The following is a 9,721-nucleotide window of genomic DNA, read 5'->3' as shown; positions in this document are numbered from 1 at the left end:
GGGCTTCACAGAATTTTATAATGTTGAAGTGTGAAAATAAAAAAACAAATTTTTAACACAAAACTGCTACTTTAGCCTCAAATTTTTAATTTTCACAAGGGCAGCCAGAAAAAATGGACCCCAAAATGTGTTGTGCAGTTTCTCCAGAGCACGCTGATACCCCATATGTGGTGCAAAACCACTGTTTAGGCGCACGGCATGGCTTGGAAGGTAAGGAGCGCCATTTGACTTTTGGAATGGAAATTTGGCTGGAATCAATAGCGGACGCCTTGTTGCATTTGGAGAGCCCCTGAGGTGCCTAAACAGAGGAAACCCCAACAAGTGACTCCATTTTGGAAACTAGACCCCTCAAGGAACTTATCTGGATGTGTGGTGAGCACCTTGAACCCCCAGGGGCTTCACAGAATTTTGTAATGTTGAAGTGTGAAAATAAAAAAACACATTTTTAACACAAAACTGCTACTTTAGCCTCAAATTTTTAATTTTCACAAGGGCAGCCAGAAAAAATGGACCCAAAAATGTGTTGTGCAATTTCTCCAGAGCACGCTGATACCCCATATGTGGTGCAAAACCACTGTTTGGGCGCACGGCATGGCTTGGAAGGTAAGGAGCGCCATTTGACTTTTGGAATGGAAATTTGGCTGGAATCGATAGCGGACGCCTTGTTGCATTTGGAGAGCCCCTAAGGTGCCTAAACAGAGGAAACCCCAACAAGTGACCCCATTTTGGAAACTAGACCCCTCAATGAACTTATCTAGATGTGTGGTGAGCACCTTGAACCCCCAGGGGCTTCACAGAATTTTATAATGTTGAAGTGTGAAAATAAAAAAACAAATTTTTAACACAAAACTGCTACTTTAGCCTCAAATTTTTAATTTTCACAAGGGCAGCCAGAAAAAATGGACCCAAAAATGTGTTGTGCATTTTCTCCAGAGCACACTGATACCCCATATGTGGTGCAAAACCACTGTTTAGGCGCACGGCATGGCTTGGAAGGTAAGGAGCGCCATTTGACTTTTGGAATGGAAATTTGGCTGGAATCGATAGCGGACGCCTTGTTGCATTTGGAGAGCCCCTGAGGTGCCTAAACAGAGGAAACCCCAACAAGTGACTCCATTTTGGAAACTAGACCCCTCAAGGAACTTATCTGGATGTGTGGTGAGCACCTTGAACCCCCAGGGGCTTCACAGAATTTTATAATGTTGAAGTGTGAAAATAAAAAAACACATTTTTAACACAAAACTGCTACTTTAGCCTCAAATTTTTAATTTTCACAAGGGCAGCCAGAAAAAATGGACCCAAAAATGTGTTGTGCAATTTCTCCAGAGCACGCTGATACCCCATATGTGGTGCAAAACCACTGTTTGGGCGCACGGCATGGCTTGGAAGGTAAGGAGCGCCATTTGACTTTTGGAATGGAAATTTGGCTGGAATCGATAGCGGACGCCTTGTTGCATTTGGAGAGCCCCTGAGGTGCCTAAACAGAGAAAACCCCCAACAAGTGACCCCATTTTGGAAACTAGACCCCTCATGGAACTTATCTAGATGTGTGGTGAGCACCTTGAACCCCCAGGGGCTTCACAGAATTTTATAATGTTGAAGTGTGAAAATAAAAAAACAGATTTTTAACACAAAACTGCTACTTTAGCCTCAAATTTTTAATTTTCACAAGGGCAGCCAGAAAAAATGGACACCAAAATTTGTTGTGCAATTTCTCCTAAGCACGCTGATACCTCATATGTGGTGCAAAACCACTGTTTGGGTGCACGGCATGGCTCGGATGGTAAGGATCGCCATTTGACTTTTGGAATGGAAATTTGGCTGGAATCGATAGCGGACGCCATGTTGCATTTGGAGAGCCCCTGAGGTGCCTAAACAGAGGAAACCCCCAACAAGTGACCGAATTTTACAATCTACTCCTCTGTATAAATTAATCTAGTGGTGGGAAAATAAGTAGATAGGTAAATGGTCACTAAACCCATAGATGAATTCCCAGAGAGGTGTCATTTCCAAAATGGGGTCACTTCAGGGGGGGATTCTGCTGTTCTGGCACTTTTCAGAGGCGCTAAGTACCAGAACTAAAGAATCCCCCCTGAAGTGACCCCATTTTGGAAATGACACCCCTCTGGGAATTCATCTATGGGTTTAGTGACCATTTTAACTCAATGGATGATTTTCAGAAACAAGCACGCAATGGCAGGTTTAGATTCTGGAGAACCCCCCTCACCCCTGGAAATTAAGTGAGCTCTACTCAACTGTGTCATTCACTAAATGAACCAAATGTTTGAATGACAAAATGAGATACATTTTTACAGTTTAAAAACGTGGTTCTGTGTGGAAGATTTTAAAGCAGCCAGTGACGCATAAGGCTGGCAATGATGGGCATTGTGGGCAATAGTAGCGGGTATCACGCCTCATTCCTCTCTTAGTACATACACGACATCTTTTCTGGGGGTTCCTTCTCATTTCCGTTGCTGGAATAAGTGCAATAAAAAGTCGCTCAGTGAGTCTTTTCACATCCTCAGATTCTAATGGATGAGCGGGGCTAACACTTTGAAAAACAAGATTTTCAATTACCTTTTCTTGATAATCAAGAAAAGGATCTGAATTTCCTGCTTTTTTGTACATCACAAAAGAATTGTATGTGGCCACCTGAAACAAATAAATAACCAACTTTTTATACCAGGTATAGGACTTTCTTGATACCTGGTATGGCTGTAGAACCTGGTCTGCAAGGTCCACACCCCCCATGTGTTTGTTGTAGTCAATGACTGACACAGGTTTTTGCTTCGGAGTGGTGGATCCTAGTTCTACAGTGGCCCTTGTGGCATCTGTGTGGATCGAGCTGAGGACAAAAATATCCCTCTTATCCCTATATTTCAGGGCAAGCAGCTCTCCGTTGCGTACAGCTCCTGACTGCCCCTTTTGAAACTTTTGGTTGACCAATGGTTGTGGAAACCCCTGACGGTTTTTACGGATGGTCCCACAAGCCCCGATGTTGTGTTCAACCAGACTTTTAAATAGGGGTATGCTGGTGTAATAATTGTCCACATATAGATTGTAGCCTTTTTGAAAAAATTGACTTATCAGCTCCCAAACAATTTTTCCAGATGTCCCCAGATAAGTAGGGCATCCTGGTGGGTTTAGTTGGCTATCTTTCCCCTCATATATGCGAAAAGCGGATGTGTATCAGGTTGAACTTCACTGCTCTTCAATGAGTATCCCGTGGTCCCGAAGCATTTCCTTTGAAAAAATTAAGTGTCCAAACTACAGGTGGTGTAGCTTGCTTAACAGCCGGGATAATCCGCTGACTAGCAGACACTGCTACTAGGCACAAAGTATTTCCTGGGCTAGATGTAGTTAAAAATTTGTAATTAGATACTCTCGTTGGATGCTGAGAAAGCATTCTATAGAGTCTCCTGGCACGCCATATATTATTCTCTTAAAAAGCTTGGGGTAGGGGTCTAGGGGACTCTTTTATAGCCAAAATCACGGCCCTGTATCGCAATACGTCACCTAGGCTGAAGATAAATGGAACTGTAGCACCCTGAGGGCTCGGTTGCTACAGAGGTATTGCACCTCACCCAGAGGTGTGATATCTCACTCTCAGGTAAGGATGGAGTGTGGATCAGGACCCGACACCTGCATGCATTACACCACATTGCCGTGGGGCAGGGCGACCAATATGCCCCTGAGATGGGCACTGGCTGGCTGGAGTGGGGGGAGGGAACACTGAGGAAGGGGAACCCTATAGTGCAGGAGCAGGGAGGAAGCAGTTCCTGGGTGCATTGAGAAGGGAGTATAAAAGGTGGGCACCATCTTAGTTCAGTGCAGACAAGTCTGAGCAGAAGTGACAGGGAGCAGGGGCTCTGCATGAGCTCTGCTCCGGAGGCGGGCCTAGTAACAGACGCCCAGGCCTGGAAGAGGGAGAAGGAAGGAAGAGGAGCGGAGAAGGCTCCAGGAACGAGGAACGAAGGGATCCCAGGGGTGCGGACGGGCGAGTCGCCACCGCACGCCCTTAATCCACCTGCGTGAAGGGGTCAGGCCAAAGGGGGGAGACCGGTCCCCAAAACTAGTGGAGGCGAGAAACGACCCTCAGCTAGAAACCGGAGGCTGTGACATTTTATGTGGCACAGCCCCTCGCTACACCCGCTAGGAAGGCACCACATAGGGTCAGGGAAACTGGCGCCAAGTTTACCAAGAGGAGGCCCGAGGCAGCCGGACAGAAGGGTTGGTAAGAAAGGCCAGACAAAGGACACACAAAGGGGGTCCTGTGAAGCGCTCCAAAGTTATCTGGGAGTTGTCTGAGCCCCTCACCTGGTGAGCACAGTACGAGGTGGGCAGCCGTTACCTGCAGACGTGGTCTGGATAATAAGAACTGTGAGTAATGGCCCTGGACTGCATCACTGACTCCGTGTCATTACTGCTGCTGCCCTGCACCATCACCCCCATCCTCCGCATACACTGCCCTGAGGCTATACTCCTCCCGTGGGGAGTTATGCTACGCTCTGCTGCACCCACAACACCAGCCTCACCGGTCTGCCCTGCAGTGGCGGTTCACTCTGACCGCAATCCACGGGTGGCGTAGTCGGACGTTTAAACATCAAAACCACATAAATAGTTCCGCCACTGGTTTGACCGCCCTGAGCCACGGAACCGGGTCGCCGCCACGGAGACTACAACCACCAGCATACACCAAAAAGGGTCCGGCTCCGGGTGTCCCAAGGCCCAGGGGGCGCGTCAGAACATTTTCATCACCTTTCATAATCATCAATGGGACAAGGCAGGGATGTCCTCTGTCCCCTCTCTTATACATCCTAGTGACGGAGCACCTGCTCTCATCAATTCGCCATAACCCCAATATTAGGTGGATTGAGGTGGGAGGAGCCGAGTACAAGTGCTCTCTATTTGCTGATGATGTCCTAGTATGTATCACTCAATCACATATATTCATCCCTGCTGTTATGGCTGAAATAGATCACTTTGTTACATGGTCAAATTTTAAAATCAATGCAGCGAAGTCTGAGGCCCTCGATGTCTCCCTCCCCAAATCCATACAGGATTCCATCCAGTCCAACTTTCCCTTTGCCTGGCCCTTACAGGGTATCAAATACTTAGGAATTCCTATTCATAGAGACCTCTCCCGTCTATGTTATCTTAATTTTGGGCCCTTTATTGAACAACTCCATACAGACCACGGTTGGCAAGTTAGAACTGTAAGATTCACTACGTGAACCACTGGTGTTTTGTGGAAAAGCACATGTACACTGTGTTCCAAATTATTATGCAAAACGTGTTTAGGAATGATAAGGGAAGAATTTGTTTGTTTGTCAGTTAAACTCATTGATGGTGATGTGTGTCAGGGCTCTTTATATTACTGTAAGCAATTGCAGACACCTGTGCTAATTAGTTTGGCAGGTGTGTCCAATGAAAGACAAGACTACTTAAGAAGGCTGTCCCACATTATTAAGCAGCCTACATTTTCTGCCAAAATGGGAAAGAAAAAGGATGTGTCGGCTGCTGAGAAGCAACAAATTGTGGAGTGTTTAGGTCAAGGCATGACTACAATCAACATTGTGCGATGATCAGGGTGAAGTGTCTTGGCAATCAAGAAGTATGTAGCTGATTCACAGTACACACGTGTGCGTGCTGATAAGGGCAAATTGAGGACTCTTTCCTACAGGCAATTACATCAGGTTAAAAGAGCAGCGGCAAAAAAAGCCTTGTCATAGCAGCAGACAAGTTTTTGAAGCTGCTGGTGCCTCCAACGTCCCCCGAACAACAAGATGCAGGGTCCTTCAGAGGTTTGCAGCTGTGCGTACGCCATCCTGTCGACCTCCTCTATCCACTGCACACAAGCAGAAGTGGCTCCAGTAGGCCAAACAATACATGAAGACTGATTTCAAAACTGTTTTGTTCATGGATGAGTGCCGTGCAACGCTCGATGGTCCAGATGGATGGAGTGGAGGATGGCTGGTTGATGGACACCCCACGCAAACACGGCTACAGCGCCAACAAGGAGGAGGTGGAGTAATGTTTTGGGCTGGAATCATGGGGAGAGAGATTGTCAGCCCCTTTAGGATCCCTGAAGGGGTAAAGATGAACTCCATAATGTATGTGGAGTTTCTCAAACAGCACTTCCTGCCATGGTTCAAGAAGAAGAACCGTGTATTCCACAGCAAGATCATTTTCATGCATGATAATGCACCGTCTCATGCTGCACATAACACATCTGCATCTCTGGCTGATATGGGCATAAAAGGGGACAAACTTATGGTGTGACCCCCATGCTCTCCTGACCTCTACCCCATTCAGAACCTCTGGAGCATCATCAAAAGGAGTGTCTATGATGGCGGGAGGCAGTTCACATCTAAGCAACAGCTCTGGGAGGGTATTCTGTCCTCATGCAAAACAATTGAAGCACAAACCATCCAAAACCTGACAAATTCAATGGATGAGACTGTTCAGAAGCTCCTTTCGAACAAAGGGTCCTATGTGCAAATGTAACATCACCTAGAATAAAGTTTTGAGTTGAAAACTGTTTGATTTCAGTTTCTAATGACATTGCAAATGCTTATAATTTCAAAAATGACCATTTTTTTGGTCTTTATTAAAATGAAAAGGTTGATCGAAGAGTGTGGGGGATCTAAGAGTGTGGCAACCCAGTAGTCAGGATTAGAGATGAGCGTTGTTCTACTCGAACTGTTCGCCAATCTCAAATTCGAGCTGTTTTGGGCGGTGTTCGAGCCGTTCGGCGAACACGAACAATTTGAGAAAAATTCGGCTGTTCGAGGTTATGTTCGATAACTGTTCGTGCACCAAAATCATAACTGGATTTTTTCTCAGTAATGATGAAAATTAATGTTAATACGCAGTTTGAGTGTACAGCGGGGTGGGGGGAGGGGCAGGGGATGGATCTCTGCAGGAACAATGAAGATCTCCATTTTTTTTTCTCTTTCCCGCATTTACAGTGGGGAGGTGCAATCTGTCAGCCTATCAGCAGCGCACACACGGAGCGAAGTGCTTTTTTTTCACACAAGCAAGGGCATGTGTCATTGGCAGTGTATGTCACATGTCCTTGCCCTATAAGACCAAGCCATTTTCCCCGTCGCCACCATTTTCTCACTGCTGCAGCTGCGTGTTAGACGGCACCGCTGTTGCTGTGTGCGCTATACCTTGTTAATTTCAAGCCAATTTTCGCACAAATATACAGATAGCTTGGGAGTAGGGAATAGTTGTGATTGCAGTCCTTTTAAAGACTAGGTTACAGCATTTCCTACGACTTTTATCAGGCAGGTCTGTGCTCTTAAATAGATAGGTTGTGGGAGTAAAGACTAATTGTAATTGGAGTCCTTTTCAGGACTAAGTTACATCAGTTCCTATCAGTTTTTGCCAGGCAGGTCTGTGCCAGTGCTGTGCAAGTTTTTTTCACGGCATTTGGCTGAATCTAGCAAAGCTAATCCTTTTTGGCCTATTGCAGAGTGTGTTACTCAGTGGAGTAGCCTATCTGTGTTGCAAGATATACCACCTGTGTATAGAATACCAATTTTTTTACTGCACCTAGTGAAGTAAAATCTTTTGGGCATAGCATCATTCTATTAGTCCATCTATACTGACCTCCATCAGGTTGCAAACTGAATCTAATTTTTTTCTGCATCTAGCTCTGAAAAAATATTGGGCTTCTAGCTGTGTGTGGGTCTTGTTCTATTAATCCATCTATACTGACCTCCATCAGGTTGCAAACTGAATATAATTTTTTTCTGCATCTCGCTCTGAAAAAATATTGGGCTTCTAGCTGTGTGTGGGTCTTGTTCTATTAATCCATCTATACTGACCTCCATCAGGTTGCAAACTGAATATAATTTTTTTCTGCATCTAGCTCTGAAAAAATATTGGGCTTCTAGCTGTGTGTGGGTCTTGTTCTATTAATCCATCTATACTGACCTCCATCAGGTTGCAAACTGAATATAATTTTTTTCTGCATCTAGCTCTGAAAAAATATTTGGCCTTCTAGCAGTGTGTGGGACTTGTTCTATTAGTCCACCTATACTGACCTCCATCAGGTTGCAAACTGAATATATTTTTTTCTGCATCTACCTCTGAAAAAATATTGGGCTTCTAGCTGTGTGTGGGACTTGTTGTATTAGTCCATCTATACTGACCTCCATCAGGTTGCAAACTGAATATATTTTTTTCTGCATCTACCTCTGAAAAAATATTGGGCTTCTAGCTGTGTGTGGGTCTTGTTCTATTAATCCATCTATACTGACCTCCATCAGGTTGCAAACTGAATATAATTTTTTTCTGCATCTAGCTCTGAAAAAATATTGGGCTTCTAGCTGTGTGTGGGTCTTGTTCTATTAATCCATCTATACTGACCTCCATCAGGTTGCAAACTGAATATAATTTTTTTCTGCATCTAGCTCTGAAAAAATATTGGGCTTCTAGCTGTGTGTGGGTCTTGTTCTATTAATCCATCTATACTGACCTCCATCAGGTTGCAAACTGAATATAATTTTTTTCTGCATCTAGCTCTGAAAAAATATTGGGCTTCTAGCTGTGTGTGGGTCTTGTACTATTAAGCCATCTATACTGACCTCCATCAGGTTGCAAACTGAATATAATTTTTTTCTGCATCTAGCTCTGAAAAAATATTTGGCCTTCTAGCAGTGTGTGGGACTTGTTCTATTAGTCCACCTATACTGACCTCCATCAGGTTGCAAACTGAATATATTTTTTTCTGCATCTACCTCTGAAAAAATATTGGGCTTCTAGCTGTGTGTGGGACTTGTTGTATTAGTCCATCTATACTGACCTCCATCAGGTTGCAAACTGAATATATTTTTTTCTGCATCTACCTCTGAAAAAATATTGGGCTTCTAGCTGTGTGTGGGTCTTGTTCTATTAATCCATCTATACTGACCTCCATCAGGTTGCAAACTGAATATAATTTTTTTCTGCATCTAGCTCTGAAAAAATATTGGGCTTCTAGCTGTGTGTGGGTCTTGTTCTATTAATCCATCTATACTGACCTCCATCAGGTTGCAAACTGAATATATTTTTTTCTGCATCTACCTCTGAAAAAATATTGGGCTTCTAGCTGTGTGTGGGTCTTGTTCTATTAATCCATGTATACTGACCTCCATCAGGTTGCAAACTGAATATAATTTTTTTCTGCATCTAGCTCTGAAAAAATATTTGGCCTTCTAGCAGTGTGTGGGACTTGTTCTATTAGTCCACCTATACTGACCTCCATCAGGTTGCAAACTGAATATATTTTTTTCTGCATCTACCTCTGAAAAAATATTGGGCTTCTAGCTGTGTGTGGGACTTGTTGTATTAGTCCATCTATACTGACCTCCATCAGGTTGCAAATTGAATATAATTTTTTTCTGCATCTAACCCAGCCAATAGTTTTGGCCTAATACCACAGTTTGGCCACTCAGCTCTGCTCGGTTACCATCCATTGTTTTTTTGTGCAAACAACTCCAGAGTTGTGAATTAGTTAACCACCAAAATGAGTGGAAAAAGGCCTGCTGCTGGTGGAAAGGGGAATAGGCGTGTTGGGAAGGGGGAAAAAGGTTGTGTCCGTGGGGTAGGTGTTAAAGCAACAGTAACATCTGCAGAAGAAAGACCATCTTCCAGCCAAACTAAAATGTCTACTTCTTTTAGCGGACAATGTGATAAGATCCCTTTCTTACGGCCACGCCAATCACTACAA

Source organism: Phyllobates terribilis, unplaced genomic scaffold, assembly GCF_046119375.1.
Source record: "Phyllobates terribilis strain yellow unplaced genomic scaffold, ASM4611937v1 Scaffold_5__5_contigs__length_657084704, whole genome shotgun sequence".
NCBI lineage: Eukaryota > Metazoa > Chordata > Amphibia > Anura > Dendrobatidae > Phyllobates > Phyllobates terribilis.
Note: the sequence above shows the minus strand (reverse complement) of the source record.